At 48.2% G+C, this 18,541-nt stretch overlaps 1 protein-coding gene across 2 annotated transcripts in view; it reads left to right on the top strand.

Annotated features, from left to right (window-relative positions):
* The window catches only part of MAP2K5 (mitogen-activated protein kinase kinase 5), a 1,189,932-nt gene that overhangs the window by 623,917 nt on the left and 547,474 nt on the right, over positions 1-18,541 (top strand). The gene's annotated exons all lie outside the window — the stretch shown is intronic.

Raw genomic sequence — 18,541 nt, 5'->3', positions numbered from 1 at the left:
TTTGTTGTATTTTATTATGCTCAGGACTATTAGTATCATAATGCTAGAAATATCCAGCACTCAGTTGATTATTCACCCCCTCCGCTCCTTGCCTTCTGTAAATTGTACTTGTGCTTCTTGCCTTCTGTAAGTGCTTCTGTGCTATTCTGCCCGATTTGCCCTCTGTTTCTCGCCGGTACCACTTCCTGCGAGCCAACCCCCCCCCCCCCCCCCCCTTGCCCATTCGCCGTTTTTTTTCCCCCCCCACCCCCTCCCAGCTCCTCCTCCCTCCCACCTCCCCTTCTTATGGCACCTAAGGCAAGCCCGTCTGCGCCCGGACAGCGCCCAGCACCAGAACCCCTGGCCCCCGCGAACGCCACGACGCCCGACTCCGCTAAGATGCCAGCACCCTCTACGCACTCACCGCCGGCCGATCACGCACCTGCTGCCTGGCCGCCCTGAAGTGCACCCAAGGACCCTTCTCCTGCCGGAACTGCAGCTTCACTAGCATCCGGCCCGCCAACCCACCTACCGAAGAACACAACTTCCTCAGATGCATCCTGCTCAACACCCGCTCTGCCCGCAAACACACCGTCGAACTCTGGGACCTACTCAACACCAACGCCCCAGACGTCGCCTTCCTGATGGAGACCTGGCTGAACCCCTCCTCGGCACCCGACATCGCCATAGCCATCCCGGAAGGCTACAAGATCACCCGCAAGGACCGCACCAACAGAGTAGGAGGAGGAATTGCCATCGTCCACAAGAACACTCTCAAAATCTCAGACTCTGACGACACCCTCAGCACCGCCGAACACTTACACTTCCAGATCCACACCGACCCCAGCACCACCCTCAGAGGTACCCTCATCTACAGTCCCCCCATACCCCGACCGCAGTTCAGTGACTCCATCGCCGACTTCATCAGCACACATGCCTTTGCCTCCACGGACGACATCCTCCTCAGGGACCTGAACTTCCACCTCGAGAACAACAACAACTCCAACTCTTCCACCCTGATCGCCAACCTCGGACTCTGACAACCCGTCACAACACCCACCCACTCCGCCGGCCACACGCTCGACACCATCTTCCCAGCAAGCGCCCACGTCTCCTTCAACCGCACCACCGAACTCCACTGGACCGACCACCGCTGCATCCACTTCACCTTCCGGAAACCCACCACACACCACTGCACCCAGCAGATGCCTCACCGTCGCTGGAGCAAAGTCACCAAGGACCAGCTAACCACCACCCTCGCCCAGAGCCCAACCGCAGACCCGACCGACCCGGCAGCCCGTAGCCTCAGACAGTGGATCGAAGACTGCGCCAACACCCTCGCCCTGCTCAAGAAGCCCTCCAACACCCACACCAGCAAGAGGTCCAGCTGGTTCACCGAAGACCTCCAGGCCTCCAAGCGAACCTGCCGTGAACTAACACCGGAAAGCTACACAGACCACAAGAACGCCACCCGCAGACACCACCACCTCATCAGATCCGCCAAAAGGACCTCCTTCAAAGACCGCCTAGACAACAACGCACACAACAGCAAAGAGCTCTTCAACATCGTGAAGGAACTCTCCAACACCAGCTCCAACACCAATGACATCCCACCGTCACAAGACCTGTGCGACTCGCTGGCCACCTTCTTCCATCGCAAGATCACAGACATCCACGACAGCTTCGACACCGTCACCACCCCGGCAACCACTGAGACCCCCGCTCCCACGACCACCACCCGCACCAACCGCCTGCTCGCCTGGACCAACATCAACGACGACGACACCATCAAGATCATGAACACCATCCACTCCGGATCCCCAGAAGACCCCTGCCCACACCACATCTTCAACAAAGCCAGCAGCACCATCACACCCCATCTCTGGAAAACCATCAACATCTCCTTCGAGACAGCGACCTTCCTGGAGAGCTGGAAGCATGCAGAGATCAACGCCTTACTCAAGAAGCCCAAGGCGGACCCCAAGGACCTCAAGAACTTCCGACCCATCTCCTTGCTCCCGTTCCCGGCGAAGGTCATCGAAAAGGCCATCAACAAACAACTGACCAGCTTCCTCGAAGAGAACAGCATCCTGGACCCATCCCAGTCCGGGTTCCGCAGCAACCACAGCACCGAAACTGCCCTCATCGCCGCCACCGATGACATCAGGACCCTGCTTGACAACGGAGAAACCGCGGCCCTCATCCTCCTGGACCTGTCAGCCACCTGCACACTACGAACACGCCTCTACGACGCCAGAATCCAAGAGAAGGCCCTCGACTGGACCACCTCCTTCCTCTCCGGCAGAACACAGAGCATCCGCCTCCCCCTCTTCCGCTCCGAAGCCACCGAGGTCATCTGCGGCGTACCCCAAGGCTCATCCTCAGCCCAGCGTTGTTCAACATCTACATGGCACCGGTCGCCCACGTCGCACGACAGCACGACCTCAACATCATCTCCTATGCCGATGACACCCAGCTGATCCTCTCCCTCACCAAAGACCCCCACACCGCCAAAACCAACCTCCACGAAGGAATGAAGGCCGTCGCCGACTGGATGAGAAACAGCCGACTGAAGCTGAACTCGGACAAGACGGAGGTTCTCATCCTCGGTTCCACCCCCTCGGCCTGGGACGACTCCTGGTGGCCGACTGCACTAGGAGCACCCCCTACACCCACCGACCACGCACGCAACCTAGGGGTCATCCTCGACTCCACCCTTTCCATGATGAAGCAGGTCAACGCAGTCTCCTTGTTAGAAGGTGGTCCTGACACTATGGGCCGCCCGGATTTTTCGCATTTTGAGCACCTAATTGTTGAGCTTTTACTGTGGGGGAGCCTCATAAGTTGGGACTCACCCACAGTGAACTCAGGATGTAAGAGACTGCATGGGGATTTTACTGGTGTTCCCCTGGCTTGACCAGGCCACTGCGCAGCAGCTGGAGTAAGAGACACCGGGCTGGTTACATGCAGACACGTGTGTACATGGAATAGGCTTTATAGGCTGGAAAGAAACATGCCAGGGAAAGTCAGTGTGTTTTACTGTGTTTTAACTTCATTAATCCCCTAAGGGAATGTGGGGTCCATGGCTAGATTAACTTCCGTTAGGCCTACAGATTCCAGACACGCACTTAAGTCCAATGTAGCGAATGTGAAAATAAGTATTCTGCAGAGTCCAAAGTCATATTTGTACTGCTTTTGGGTCATCCAGAACTGTCATATTTCTCTGAGCCAGCCATGACCAGACCCAGGCTGAGGGCTGACCTCAGCTGGATGGATTGATAACCTTTCTTCCACAAGCGAGGGCCTCCTCTCCACGAAGAGAAGATGGGTGGGGCTACAGGCCAATCCATCAACCGCTGTCGCTGGGTGCCAGGCACCAGGCTGCACCAAGGAGGGAAGACAGCTTGGGGGGAAGGTGCTTCCGAGACGTGTGGCAGAAACCCTGGACTACGCCATTTTGAACAAGCTCAGAGGCTGGCCAAGAAGGAGGGAGCAGGGGCAGGGATGTGATGTGTCGCTGTTTGATAGGACCAACAGAGACTTCCTGCCAGCCCCCTACTCAACTTTTAAAAAGTGCTTGCACAGGAAGAGAAGGTCCCCCCCAGCACGAAGAAATCTGCCAATTTGGTGCCTGGTGGCCCCCAGAGGAGGGGGTCACCCTCATGTGTGAAAATGGGTGCAGGGGGGCTGCAGGAGCACTGCAGCCTCCCCCAGCATAAAGAAGAACAGTCCAACCATAAGTTTCACGGGGCATCTGAAAGAATAACCCCTCAAGGGCTCAGCCAGCCTTTAACACCTTCTAGGCTGGAACTTATGTTCTACAGCTGAGGGTGTACTATGAAGTGCATCATGGAGTGAAGGGCTGAGTTGGGGATGTCTGGAGAAGGGCATCCCCTGGAGGTGAAGTGGTGTAATTGCACCGAAATGCATTTACTATTGGTTTTTTCTTTTTAGGTGGACTGAAAGTCACATGTGTAAAGTGAAGTACATGTGTAAGGTGATGTTAAGCTAAATGGAGTTATGTTGCTGGACCTTCCTGCTAGGGGTCTGGCTGTATTTACGTAATTCCATGCTTTTACCTGTGATTCCTTTTAAAGTGAAGAGGCGCACTGCAGGAGAAGTGTAGTTGCCAGGAGTACTTCTCTTGAAGGGACTGTAAGTCACATGTGTAAGGAGATGTCATAAGCCAAGTGGGGCTATGTTGCCAGACAGTCCTGCTAGGGTTTCTGGCTGTATATGCGCAATCCTGTGATTTCATCTGTGATGCCTTTAGGGGCTGTAATTGCAATGCATTCAAATGATCAACCAAGGTGATGAGTACTGTCATTCTAAAGTGTGCGTAAACATGGATTCTTGCTGTTGCGCTTAGGTGAAGTCCCCAGACTGCTAGCCCTTAAGATATAGAGGTGCATACTTTATGGTCAGTAGGAGATGCTCAGTCAGGGTCATGGGTCACCAAGGCAGGTTTACCCCTTTTTAATGCTTGTTGAGGTAATGAGGTGGGTCGCCACTGGGATGGTGCCAGTGCGCAGGGCCCTCGCTCCAGGTTATGTTCAACTAACTGCATTGGGGGCAAGTTGATGTGCATACATGGGAGTGGTGGTACTAGACCCCACCTCCCCTGTGGGAGGGGTGGAGATGTTATGCAATGTCACAAAGTAATTCCAACAATTTATGTATATTTGTAAATTGGTGCATAGTATTGAGTGGTGTGTGTGTTTAATAAATGTACTCTTACTTTTATAAAGCAAAGTACAGACTGGACAATCAATTATTGAGTGTTATTTTTGTGCACCTGGAAATGGCGATTACTAGCCCACACCACCTCCCTTGAGTAAGCCTCAGACTGCTCTGCAACGCTATCCTCTGAGAGTCAGGCGCTACAATTGGGTGTTTGGCTCCCAGTGAAGGACAAATGTAGTCATGTTATTTGTGCAGGCCTCACAGATGCTGCCTCGTTTTCCAACACTCCTCCTCCTGCTTCAACACCCTCCTCATACTTCGCAGGATCTTCAAGTGGATACCCACCGAAACAAGGACGATCACCCAGGCCCCTGTCAGCAGTAGACTGGACTACGAAAACGCACTCTACGCAGGAGCCCCGGCCAAACTCCTGAAACGGCTTCAACGCATCCAGAACGCCTCCGCACGCCTGATCCTGGACATCCCTTGCCGCAGCCACATCACACCCCACTTGAGAGACCTGCATTGGCTCCCCATCAACAAGAGGATAACCTTCAAACTCCTCACCCACGCACACAGGGCACTCCACAACACCGGACCAGCGTACCTCAACAGCCGACTCAGCCTCTACACCCCTACCCGCCAGCTCCGCTCCGCAGACCGAGCCCTCGCCACCGTCCCCCGTATCCAAATAGTTACCGCCGGCAGCAAATCATTCTCCCACTAAGACATGGAACACCCTCCCCATCCGCCTGCGGCAGACCGAAGACCTTCTAACCTTCAGGAGACTTCTCAAGATCTGGCTCTTCGAACAGAAGCAGCGTCCCCTCACCCCCACCAGCGCCTTGAGACCCTCACGGGTATGTAGTGCGCTTTATAAATGCTATGATTGATTGTGGGATAATAGGCAGCCTTTGTATAATTCTAAAACTAGGTAAGATGCCAATAGGCACTCTTAACAAATTATTTGCTGTAGTACTCCATTACTTCTATTTTATTACATTTGTGTGCAGTAGATGGTAGGTCCCAAGTAGTCTATGGACCCAAGTAACAATAAACACTCACCAACCATTGGTTTGTGCCCCCATCTGGTTGCACTACTTTGCATGCACCACATATGCACTGTTGGCTTCTAATACCACTGTGCAATTCACACTTTTTCATATAAATCCTTATTCCTTCATGATAAAATCATTATTTTCAAGAAAAGGTCGATGTTTTGCATATAGTGAAAATAAAGAATTACTTTATCAGTTATGTGGGTATTTATATTTTATAAATTTATGACGTTTTATGTAGTGTAAACAGTGACACATTAGAGACAAATTTAGCTAAAGCAAGAACAATTGTGAAACATTGTAAGTTAACTTCATCATGCGCAAAAGCAATGGGAGACTGTAGATGTTTGCAAGAAGTACATGACTAAGGAAAGGGGGAGGAGGAGAGTATTGTAAACCAGGAGCAGAATCCAAGATGTCGCTTAGAGTACCCTGGCAATCAAGATAAGTATAAGATTATAGACAAGCAAAGACGATATACATGGGGTGATGTATACTTAAGGGCGAAAGAAAACACTTGGGGACAACATAGGCTAAACAGGAACCTTAATAGAAATGAGGGAGAGGAAAGGTGGGGCTAAGAGGACCAGCTAAAAGAAGGAGTGATGAAGGAAGAAAGAGGATGGAAGACAGTAGGACGTTGTCATACAGCGGAGTTGACTAGGAGTTCACAAAAGGTATCTTTTAAAAGAGGAGTGCTTTCAGCTCAAATTTGAAGGTGTCTAGAAATGCAGTGGTTCATAAGTCTGGAGGAAGGGAATTAAAAAAATTCTAGTTGCACTCCCAGTGAAGGATTGTGCTGTTGTCTGTTCCAGTTTAAAAGGTGGAGGCTCAAAAAGAAGAGCTTCCGAGCTATGCAGGGATCTAAACCTCCCGGACCTTTTGAGTTTTGCTGCAACGTAACAAAGGCTTAGCCATATTTAGAACTGTGTGGGTAATGCACGTCACCTTCTAAAGAACCCTGGCTTCTGTGAGTAGCCATTTGAGAGTTATTAGCACTGCTGTGATGTGATCAGAGCTTTCAGTTCCAGAAGCACGATGTGCTGCAGCACGAAGACTTGCTTTTGGCGAGGTGTGTTTTAGGAAGTCCAGTCAACAAGGAGGTGCCACATTGAGTCCTTGACAGCATCACTGATTGGACCACGGTCTTTAGATCATGTACTAGAATTGGCCAATTCCCCACAGGAGGCGCGGTTAGAAACACGCACACTTAGCCATAGCATTGATATGCATTTCAAGGTTAAGTTTATTATCAAGAGTAACTCTTAAAGATTTGGCATTGCCAATGGTAGCCTGCTTTGTGTCAAGGATCCCACAAGCAAAATCATGTGATATTTTGATCACAGCACTACCTTTTGCACCCCCTTAAAGTCAGCCTGAGATATATAATGTATTACTAGATTCATGGGTATGACTTGACACTTGAGAATGAGTTGTACTTTTCGGTCCAGCAGACATGGTGGATTGCCATCTGAAGATGCTTGGTATTAATGAGACGGATGGTTTGATGAGAGTTAATGTCTTTTGGATTACTGCTTTCTAAAGAGTGTTTTTCTAATGTGTGGTGAAAGCTCCCTATTATAGGAAAAATTGACCTTTATTTGGCACTGAACGGTTTTGAAGTTTAAACATTATATTCTATATTTTCAGCTGAGTGCCGAAGTATGTCGTTGCTTTAGAACAAAAGTGACTAGAGTTTTTCTATTGAGAATTTTTCTTTATTGATCATTTCTTCCTCACAGAGTTGGTTCCTCCTGAAAAAGTACAGTTTCATGTGCAAAATGCATTCGGAGTGTATATTTGTTCTGGTTTGAATAGTGAAAATAATCATTTGGTATTTTCAGAGAAACGTATCAAGATATTCTTTCTCATGGAGTTGGAGAAATGAAACCATCATCAACACTGTTTTGTAAATGAGATTGGAACACATTATCCGATTCCTCTAAAAATTGACATACATTATTCTTGATTTCAAAGACAAATTGTCTGGGTATATCTGTCTGTCTGTCCTTCCTTCCTTCCTTCCTTCCTTCCCCAGTAAATAGTTAGGACCTATTATCCATAGGAAATCCGCAACATTCTATTTGGAATAAATGTGGCGCCGGATGATGAATCTCGCAAAATTTTCAAAACTCGTGGCCCGCTCCAGTCTCGGGGTGATTCGTCAAGCGGGGGCCGAGTAAAAAGGGGGGTCCCAAAACATGTTTTCCCCATGCAATTTTCCATAGTCGCAGCTACAGCCCGAACTGCTGAACGGAATTACACCAAATTTGGCAAAGAGGTAGCCCTTGGTTCACACTCGTGCCTTTTGGTTAAATGGTGTAAATCCATTCAGTAGTTCCTGAGATATTCAAAAGTAAAAAGATAGATATATCTAGGGCTGCGGATCCTCCTGAGCACAAGCTTTATGCTAATTGGCTGTCAACACTTCAAACCAGGAAGTGTTGGCATCCACCTTGTGCCTCGGTAACCGAGGCACAAGAAAGCAGTGAAAAAAACGCAAAAAACGCCTAAAGGGGGCAGGGTAGAAACACCCTGACCCCCTAGGTCTGCTCAGGGGGTCCCACAAGGACCCCCAAGGCCAAAACCTTTTTTTATTAAAAAATCGCGGGATGCGCTTAGGATCTGTGCATCCCGCAGTGAAGAAAAAAAACGAAGCGCGGACTTCCGCGCTTCATTTTTAATTAGTCCCCGGGGGGGCCAAGTCCCGGGGGCAATAGGCATATTTGAATGGGAGGCCCTGAGGGGCCCTCCAGCCCCGGGGACCGCCACCTCCCCGGGCTTTACTGAATTATGGGGGGGGCTCTCAGCTCCCCCCCAGCCCCTGGGACCACCACCCCCCGGAGCTTTAATATACATAGGTGGGGGGGGCTCAAAGGCCGCCCCAGGCTTTGTGATAATATATGCAGGGGGCTCACTGCCCCCCCGCAGCCCCGGGGACCGCCACCACCGGGGCTTTTTAAAAAAATAATAAACCTGTGTGGGGAGGGCTTGAGCCCCCCCCCCCCCCCCCACATGCCCCGGGGACCACCACCTCCCCGGGGCACTAAATATTTAACATAGGGGTCTTTAAATTAAGTGGGAGGGGGGGCCGCGCGGCCCCCCCTCCTGGAGCCTTTGATGGCCCTGGGGACCGCCACCCCCCAGGGCCGGCTCCTGCAGTGTCCCGGGGTGCCCACCCACGGGACACTGTAGTTTGCAATGACAGGGCAGGAGCCTCGCGGCTCCCACCCTGTCATTGCAAACTACTTTGCTTAATTGAAGCGAGAGCAGGGATATCTGCTCTCGCTTCAATGAAGCAAAGCAGATTGTTTTTCCACATGGGGAGCAGAATGTTAGCTGCTCCCCATGTGGAAAAGCAATGCCGGCTCCCGCAGGAGGCAGGGAGCCTGCTGGGACCGTGGGGGATTGGGGACCCCCCCACGGTCCCCAACGATGTGGCCAGCCCCGGGGGATGGAGTCCCCGGGGCTATAAGTGGCCCGGGAGGGGGGCCACGCGGCCCCCCTCCCCAAAATAAATTAAACATTTTTTTTTTTTAATCAAAGGCCGGCCCCGGGGAATGGGGTCCCCGGGGCCATAGTTGGCCCGAGGAGGGTGGCTACGCAGCCCCCCTCCATACATTTTTTTTTTTTTTAAATTGGCCATGCCTTGGGGGATGGGGTCCCCGGGGCCCGGAATTGGCCACGGGAGGGGAACCATGCGGCCCCCTTCCCGTAAATAAATTATTTTTATTTTAAGTAGGGGGTCAGGCCCTGGGGGATGGGGTCCCCAGGGCCCCAAAAGAGTAAAAGGAAAGGGGGCCACACAGCCCTCCTTTCAAAAAAAATTCCACAAAAAAAGAAGACACGCGATTGTCCCTAGGCCCCGCCCCCTCACAAAAACACTCTGCAAACGCGCCCTGTGGCGCGTTGTAAATTGGGGAATTAATTCCCCTTGAATACTGGGGGTCCCTGGGGGCCAACTAGCCCACGAGGAACCTCCAGTATGCGCCAGGGGACTGCGTTGCAGAGAGGTGTTCTGAGGCCACGCCCCTTTTTACACCTCTCTGCAACGCAGCTCTGTGGCGCTTACTGGAGGTACCTGGTGGGCTAGTTTGACCCTAGGGACCCTTAGAATTCAAGGGGACTTAATTTCCCAACTTAGAACGGACACAGGGCGCGTTTACCCAGTGGTGAAGGGAGGGAACGGGGCCTGAGGTGACGCGTGCAAACACGCCCTGTGGCGTGTTTTAAGTTGGGGAATTAATTCCCCTTCAATCCTGAGGGCCCCTGGGGGCCAACTAGCCCACCAGGTGCTTCCAGTAAGCGCCACTGCGCTGCGTTGCAGAGAGGTGGTCCAGGCCGTGCCACTTTTTACACCTCTCTGTAACGCAGCTCTGTGGCGCTAACTGGAGATACCTGGTGAGCTAGTTGGACCCAAGGGACACTCAGGATTCAAGGGGAATTCCGGCCACAGGGCGTGTTTGCACATGTCAGCTAAGCCCCCCCCCCCCTTCACCAGTGTGCAAACGCACCCTGTGGCGCGTTTTAAGAGGTAGTTTTAATCCCCCTGCCCTATTATGTACTAGGGGCTTACAGAGGAGGTCATTCGAATCACAGTGGTACCCCAACGCATAGTGTTCCCTAGTGTATGTAGGTGTTTTAACTGTATTCTAAGTGTCTTTTAGCATAGCACTGGCTCTAGGACTTGTTAGTCAGTCAGTTACCACCAGTACCCATCTGAAAAAGTTGAGGGTACTGGATGATTTTGCAACAAGGCCTCTTTCTTCTCCTCTGTTTGTTCTTTCTGCATGTCTTCCTTCTTCCTGCACTTTTCTTCGTCTTTGTTGACTTCTTTTGCTTTTTTCTGCATTTCTTTTTCTTCTTTCTGTGTGTTTTTTCTTCTTTCTTCACATGTCCTACCTCTGTAGGCGTAGTTAGAAACTAGCATTTAAAACACATTAGAAATTAACTGAAAAAAACATAGGTTTCAGGCACGTTATAGTTACAAATTAGCGTTTAAAAAACCATGGAAATTCACTGAAAAAACCATAGGTTTCAGGCACGTTATAGTTAGGAATTAGCATTTAAAAACCTTAGAAATTCACTGAAAAAACCATAGGTTTCAGGGGTGTTATAGTTAGCTGGACATTTCACTCGTACAAAACCATTGAAATTCCTCCGTTATAGTTAGTTCTGCTAACTATAACTCGCGCGCCCGCAATCCACTGCTGATGATGTCACATATTACATCATTCATGACATGGTCAGTGACATCACTAATGACATCACTGATGACATCTCAAATGACATCACTGATGACATCATCCACGTGACAATCAGATACACCTCATCATACACTAGTATAACCTTTCATCACTCACTGTAAAATACAGAGTACCATATTTGAATCCATTGACACACCAATACAAGTTTCTAAAAACCCACTCAGTGATTCCTAGATCTACACACACATCTAATCACTTACCTATAGATTCACTCATACATGCTGTCAATGATCAATAGAACACTATGAAATATACTTATACACCTATATCGACATTACACACCAGCACAGATCCTATTCACTTATGCAGTCATCCTACTCACTTATCCAAACAATGGATCATATGTACATTTAGTCAGCTACACACTTATACAAACACCACTTCATTTATTCGTATAGATAGTAACTCATACTTAGTGTGTTATAAAATCACTATTACAAGTATATAGTTATCCATACAGTCACTCATACAATCACTGAGTCTTATGTATACTTATTTATATACAACTGTCACATACACTGCCTTTTATTTTTCTTGTTTGTTGGACATGTACCATTGAGAGATACATTTGCTCATCACCACACCCATAAAGATATTCACTCACCCAAACAACTGTTATAACATGCAGTCTTAACCTCATATACCTACTGAATCAACTATTCACACATCTTTGGGCAGTCACACCCCCCCAACGAACCACACACACATATTCACTCTCCCATACAAATACTCAGTTAACTAATCAGAAACTAATATAGACCTTCACGTAGCTAGTAACCAACTGGTGCAGCAGTTTACACAACAACTGACAAAGTGATACAGATATTCACACAGTTTAATTACTATCCAATAGATTTAGTGAGACACTATAAATTAGTCAAGTAAACAGTCAATCACACTGCTACTAAATCCTCCATCCAGATATTTATATATCCACTCATTCTTCAATGCAGATTGCTATATATATAATACATATTTAAATAACGAACCAACCACATTCACTGGATGATGTCATCAGTGATGTCATTTGAGATGTCATCAGTGATGTCACTGACCATGTCATGAATGATGTAATATGTGACATCATCAGCAGTGGATTGCGGGCGTGCGAGTTATAGTTAGCAGAACTAACTATAACGGAGGAATTTCAATGGTTTTGTACGAGTGAAATGTCCAGCTAACTATAACACCCCTGAAACCTATGGTTTTTTCAGTGAATTTCTAAGGTTTTTTAAATGCTAATTCCTAACTATAATGTGCATGAAACCTATGGTTTTTCAGTGAATATATATATATATATATCAATCCTGGCAACAGCGAAAGACAGGCACCGACTCCGTGAGATGATGGCAAAGAGAATTTTAATCCAACAAAGACCTAGACGCGTTTCAATGGTGAACCGCCTGGATCACTACCTATATATATATATGCCCTGTCTGAAGACACTTGGTTTTTAAGCATAGGATTAGCACATTACCATCCACGCTGAGATAGAAAGGGCGAAAGTCTTTTGCCATTCCTACAGCAAAGTCTTTAAGCATAGGATTAGCAAGTGCCATCCACGCTGAGCTGTAAAATTAAAAAAGCCTTTTTGCGCATATATAAACACCACTTCCGAATCCCAATAACAAGATATATATATATATATATATATATATCCTACATCCCACTGGCAGACACCAGTATGTCGGTATAGTTAGGATGTAGCTTCCCTAGGACGAGTGTTTTTTTAATTTGCCAGTAACTTTGGAGTCTGTTGACGATTTGGCACTCACTTCAGGTGCTGTCTTGAAAATCTCAGGGTGATCCGTCAAGCGGGGGCCTAGAAAAAGGGGGGTCCCAAAACACTTTTTCCCCTGTTAATTTCCTTGGAACTTTAGACACGGTTACAGCCTGAACTGCTGAACGAAATTGCACCAAATTTGGCAGAAAGGTAGATATTGGTCCAGAAAGAACCCTTTTTGTGATTTGGTGTAAATCCTTTCAGTAGCTGCAGAGAAATGTAAAGAAATCTGCAGTTTCCTATATAGGGACACAGAGGATCCTCAACCCCTCCCTATCTCGTGCTGAGATCTAATTGGCTGCCAACACTTCAAACCAGGAAGTGTTGGCAGCCATCTTGTGACTCGGCTTAAACCGAGTCACAGAAAAAGCGTTTAAAAAAAGAAAAGGGGGCAGGGTAGAAATACCCTGAACCCTGAGGCCTATTGAGGGGGTGAGGGGGTTGGGTCCTTACAGGGACCCAGCAGGGCAAAAAAAACATTTTGGTTTAATTTTAATAGTTTAATAAACAAAATGCGGTCTCCAGCACTTTGTTAATTATCGGCCCCCAGGTGAGCCAGGTCCTGGGGGCATTTTTTTAATACTAGAAGGGGGGTGCATGGGCCCCCTCTCCTGGAGCTTAATATTGCCTGGGGACCATCTCCTCCTCGGGGCTTCTTTAAAAATTAAAGCAGTGAAGGCACGTATGGCCTCCCCTGCTGCCCCTAGGACTGTAACGTCCCTGGGGCTCATTTAATTATAATTAGGGGTGTCTCTTGGACCCCACCAGCCCTGGGGACCACCACCTCCCCGGGGCTTTCTCTGTACACAATGCTGGGGATGCACGGAGCCCCCCCCCCCCTGCTGCCCTGGGGACCACCACCTCCCTGGGGCAAAATTGAAAAAGGGAGGGTGGCCATGCAGCCCCTCCTCCTGGAGCCAGTAATGGCCCTGGGGACCGCCATCCCCTAGAGCCAGCTACTGCTATGTCCTGGGGTGCCCACCCCTGGGACATAGCTGTTTGCCAAACTGTGCTCTGCTTCTAGCAAGCGAGAGCAGAAAAAATGCTCTCGCTTTCTAGAAGCAGAGCACAATCGCATCGACAGAGAGGGAGCTGCATGTTCAGCAGCTCCCTCTCTGTCAATGCAATTCCGGCTACCGTAGGAGGTGGGGAGACAGCAGGTACCATGGGGGTCTTGGGGCTGCCCCATGGTGGTCCCAAACAGAAGTAACTGGGTGCCCTGGGTGGACCAGGGCACCCAGATGAGAGACCGGGCTTCGGGGGATGGGAGGGCACCCCACCCCCTCCCTTTAATTAAAAAAAAAAAAAAAAAGTACGGGCTCTGGTGGATGGAGTCCCCTGGGCCCAAATCGTCCCAGGGGAGGGTTGGGGGAGGGGCGTGGGGGGGGGGTTAACACAGCAAAATGAAAACCGATCCGGACTGGCAGGTCACTGGAGGCCCCGCCACCTTTCTCCACCACTCTGAAAATGCGCCTCCTGCCGCATTAGTGGTTGGGGAATGAAGTCCCCTTGGCTGTAGAGGGTCCTTGGAGGCCAACAAGCCCTCCTGTCACCTCCAGTAAGTCCCACACAGCGGGATTGCTGAGAGGTGGTCGAAGGCCCTGCCACCTTTCTCCACCACTCTGCAAATGCAACTACTAGTTAAAAAAAGATAGAAATTCACTTAAAAAACAAAGGTTACAGGGGTGTTATAGTTAGGAAATAGGAATTTAAAAAAGTAGAAATTCACTGAAACAGGGACATTGTAGTTCTGCTCAGCTTTCACTTGTACAAGACCAGTAAAATTCAGCAGCTATAGTTACCTGAGCTATACCTATAACTTATGCCCCCGCATTGCACTGCATATGACTTCACATATTACTTCACTCATGACATGTTCAGGGGCATGGGGCGTGGACAAGTGAGATAGAACGCAGGTGTCTTGAGGGCTTATGGAATTGTGGTCAATGGTTTAAGTAGGACGGTCCCTGGTCATGTAGGTCTTTGTAGGCGTGTGTGAGGATCTTGAACTGGCATCTCCTCTGAACTGGGAGCCAGTGGAGGTTCCTGAGGTGTGGGGTGATGTGGGTCCATTTGGGGTGGTCCAGGATGAGTCTGGCTTCAGTGTTCTGCAGAGTGTTCTGAGGAGATGGGTGGAAATTCCAGCGTAGAGGGCGTTGCTGTAGTCAAGGCGGCTGATGATAAGTGCCTGAGTGAAGGTCTTTCTGGTGTCGAGTGGGATCCATCTGAAGATTCTGCGGAGCATACAGAGGGTGTGGAAGCAGGAGGCGGCAAATGCATTGATTTGGCGGTGAACAGGGTGGGGCTGAGGGATGATCCATGGGGTACGCCGCAGATGACGTTCTTTGGGGCGGAGGTGAAGGAAGACAGTCTATGTGTGTGTCCTATAAGGCATGAGGCGATCTATTTGAGGGCATTCTTCTGGATGCCTATACAGCAGAGTCTATCAATGAATGTGTGGTGGGAGACAGTGTCAACAGCCACTGAGAGGTCAAGGAGGATCAGGGCTACAGTTTCTCTGTGGTCGAGTAGGTTTCTGGTGTCGTCTATGGCAGCGATCGGTGCGGTCTCAGTGCTGTGATTGGTGCGGAATTCTTACTGTGAAATGTTGTGTAAGTGTTTGTGTTCCAGGTGTTTGGTGAGCTGTTGGTTGATAGCCTTCTCAAGTACTTATGCTGGGTAGGGGAGCATGGAAATAATTTGGTAGTTCTTGAGGTCGTTGGGGTTGGCGGAAGGTTTCTTTAGTAGGGGTTTGACTTTGGTGTTTTTCCAGCTGTCCCGGAAGGTTGCGGTGGAGATTGAGGTGTTGAGGATGTTAGTGAGTTCTGAGCTGATTAGGATGGCTCCGAGGTTGAAGAGATGATGGGGACAGGGGCCGTTGAGTGCCCCAGAGTGGATGGTTGATAAAATGGTTGTTGTAGTCAGGGTAGAGAGCCACGACCAGGTTATCGTTTGGTCTGTGTTTGCTGGTTGGCTGGGGTTTTCGAGACTGAGGGAGGTCAGTTGGGGGTCAAAGTTGTTGTAGATGGTAGCAATGTTGTAGTGGAAGTTGTGGCAGAGTTCCTGGGAGGGGTGGTTGGTATTTTCTATGGCTGCTGGGTCGGAATATTCCTTGACTATCTTGAAAAGCTCCTTCGTGTGGTTGTTGTAGACTTTGTTGTGGCACAGATACTCTATATGCAGTGGCAAAGCCAAAAGGTCTAGCCTTTTGGCTCTGCTATTGCTTTTTACTTATTCTGTTTCGCACCAGCAAATGTTAAAACAGTGTTTATTGCCGATACTGATTAACATCGGCAAAACAAAAAACCCATTGTCCGATCATGTATTACTGCACATGAGTCATTGCGTCAGAAGGCGGCCTTATGGCCCTATCCTGGTAACCAGTGCACACGCATACATCACCTCGCAGGCGTGCACATTGATCATGGCAACTTACTCCTTGCTATTTTCGTTATTTTTTTTTTTCATTTCCCTTGCCAAGATCGCTGTGCCCACCTTGGAGAGGTAAACATAAAAATATATTAAAAGGTGCTTTAAAACCCATTCATAGAAAGGAGCATCTCGAGTAGCACACTGCAGTTGCTGGACCCTTCTTATAAAGTAAAGAAATTATATTAATGTAATTTTAAAAAAAATTGATGCAGAGGCACAACAGAAGAACGTAGTATCAAATACTTTCCCCACCACCAATGGTTTGGTAAATTTGAGGACTTGTTTTCTCTTGGTTGTGGCTTTCAGGCAGCACTTCTAAATCCTTTGCTTTTACATTTGTTAAGCCTGCCGCCTTTCTGGTGTCAAAAAAGTGTTTTGTTGTTTGTCTGTCCACACAGTTCTTTCATCCTCCAAACACATTCAGTTCTGCTTTCACGCCAGCCTTTATTTCAATCCACCCAACTCAGAGACAGAATTGTGTTAGGTTTCCTTCTTTACAGAGTTCAAATGGACTCCTGCCAGTGATGCTGGGTGGGGATTACCCTCTAAAGATCTGAATGGATTATCATTGATCTGTGCCCTCCATTCAATCAGTACGCTTTGCCAGTTGGATACTCTCTTTCACAGTGCGAGTAAACCTCTCATCTATCCTGTTTCTCTCTGGGAGAGCGTAGTGCAGATTTCTTGTGTTTATTACTCAAGAAGCTCTTTTAGAATGTTGCCTTGTAAAATTCTTGCAGGATTCTCACTTTGTTAACAGCTCATAACCACAGAAACTGAGCTTTCAGCGGAAGACACAGGCACATACTGTCGAAACTCTGCCATGTGTTGCAGACAGCTGGCTGAGTTCTGAGTTTTAAATGAACAAAACTACTGAAAATCACCAGTTATTTAACTCTAGTAACTATAACTTATGCCCTATGGTAACTTTAACTGGCGCCCCCGCCGTGCAGTTTTCTCATCAATAATTTAATTGCAAATGTTGCAACGATATCAATAATGTCATAGAAGAGGTTATGAGTTAAATTTACGTAAATTATTCCTCCGTCCGATATTCTTAAAATATGGTGTAAGGACGCGCTTACAAGCATGGGAGCTTCTTGCTGATATGGAACATTTAGATATAGCAATAGCCATTGGGAAATATATGCAAGGTATATATAAGCTCCCCGTCCCATTAGAGGCGTAAGAGTAGCTAGTGCCTTCCAATTGTAAATGAAATTATCTGTTATAAAACTGTTTTAAAATTGTTAAGAATTATTTTTTAAAGGATTTTATGACTCTTAATGTTTAAGAACATAATTTAGCAATGTGGACATTTTTAAATGGTATTGTAAATGCTGTGGTTTAAAGACCAATTGGTCTAAATAAACATTATTTTTTAACTGAACTGAGTGATGTAGAATGTTGGATAATTAGCAGTGAAGTACGAGGGCATAAATTATAGTTACCGTCCTTGCACCCAACCCCCTGCAGGCTGCCAATCCCAAGCCATGCATGACCAGGATGTTTTTATTTTTGCTACTTTGTGTCGCAGGGACGCAAGCCCCCGGGGTCAAATAATATTTGTAAACAGTAGGGGGGGTTACGTGCCCCCCTCCTTGAGCCAGAAGGGGCCATGAGGACCCCATCCCCTGGTAACTTTAAGGGGAGTGAGACACGCCCCCTCCTCTCATTGACTCATGCGCCTGGGCATGGGGTCTCTGGGGCCTCACAGAGGCTTGGGTAGGAGATCACATGCCCCCCTCCCTTAAAGAAATAATTGAAGAAGCCCTCCACCCCCAAACCCCCACCGCTCCATGACACACCCAGTTTTTTTTTTAAGTAGCACAAGAGCCAGCACTTCTTTATTTATTTTTTTCAACTTTGCTGCTGATTCGCAGATTCTCTGTGAATTCACAAATCCTCTGCAAAAGATGCAATGTTTCTAAAAATAAAAACGTTGTTATGGTGGACCCCACCATCAGGACTAGGCTGGCAGGGTATCCCCACCCTGTCCCCCTTTTTTTTTTCCTTTTTAAAAAATTAATTTTAGGACTCGCGACTGAGTCCCTAATCCTGAGATGGCTGCCGCCACATCCTGGTTGATGTAGTGTCAGCCAATCAGATCTCAGCTTGAGACCTGTCGGAACTGCGTATCTTCTGCTGTGTGATATATACAACGCTTTTGAGCATTAATTGCTCAAAACAAAAACTACTGAAACAATTTACACCAAATCACAAAAAGCACTCTTTCTGGACCAAGAGCTAGGTTTCTGACAAATTTGGTGTAAATCCGTTCCGTGGTTTGGGCTGTAGCTATGTCTATAGTTTGAATGGAAACATGAATGGGCAAAAAG

This window comes from Triturus cristatus, chromosome 3_1 (genome assembly GCF_964204655.1).
Source record: "Triturus cristatus chromosome 3_1, aTriCri1.1, whole genome shotgun sequence".
NCBI lineage: Eukaryota > Metazoa > Chordata > Amphibia > Caudata > Salamandridae > Triturus > Triturus cristatus.
Note: the sequence above shows the minus strand (reverse complement) of the source record. Positions and strands in the feature narration are given on the sequence as shown.